Source organism: Seriola lalandi, unplaced genomic scaffold (assembly GCF_002814215.2).
Source record: "Seriola lalandi dorsalis isolate HSWRI2012SDOR001 ecotype SW California unplaced genomic scaffold, Sedor1 jcf7180002055009, whole genome shotgun sequence".
NCBI lineage: Eukaryota > Metazoa > Chordata > Actinopteri > Carangiformes > Carangidae > Seriola > Seriola lalandi.
This window is the reverse complement of record NW_019525552.1, coordinates 1-532: the sequence shown is the minus strand read 5'-3', so window position 1 is coordinate 532 and position 532 is coordinate 1.

Genomic DNA, 532 nt, shown 5'->3' with positions numbered 1-532 from the left:
GTGTAGGACAGGTGAGTGTAGGACAGGTGAGTGTAGGACAGGTGTGTGTAGGACAGGTGTGTAGGACAGGTGTGTAGGACAGGTGAGTGTAGGACAGGTGAGTGTAGGACAGGTGTGTGTAGGACAGGTGTGTGTAGGACAGGTGTGTAGGACAGGTGTGTGTAGGACAGGTGTGTGTAGGACAAGTGTGTGTAGGACAGGTGTGTAGGACAGGTGTGTGTAGGACAGGTGTGTAGGACAGGTGTGTGTAGGACAGGTGTGTGTACCTCGGTGGCTCCGTGTTGTTTGGTTTCCTCTGACAGCCACAGCGACAGCACCGTGGGATCTGACTGTTTCACACTGGGTTCATCCAGAACCAGCAGACCCAGACCGTCCGTTTTACTGTCTGGCCTCGGCACCTGAACGCCACACAGGTCAGAGGTCACAATGAAAATGAGACAGAAACTACATAAAAACTAACAAAGATTAAAAGTTTTACTTTTCTTACATTACAGACTAATGAACTGATTTCATGTAAAGTCTGATCAGTGAG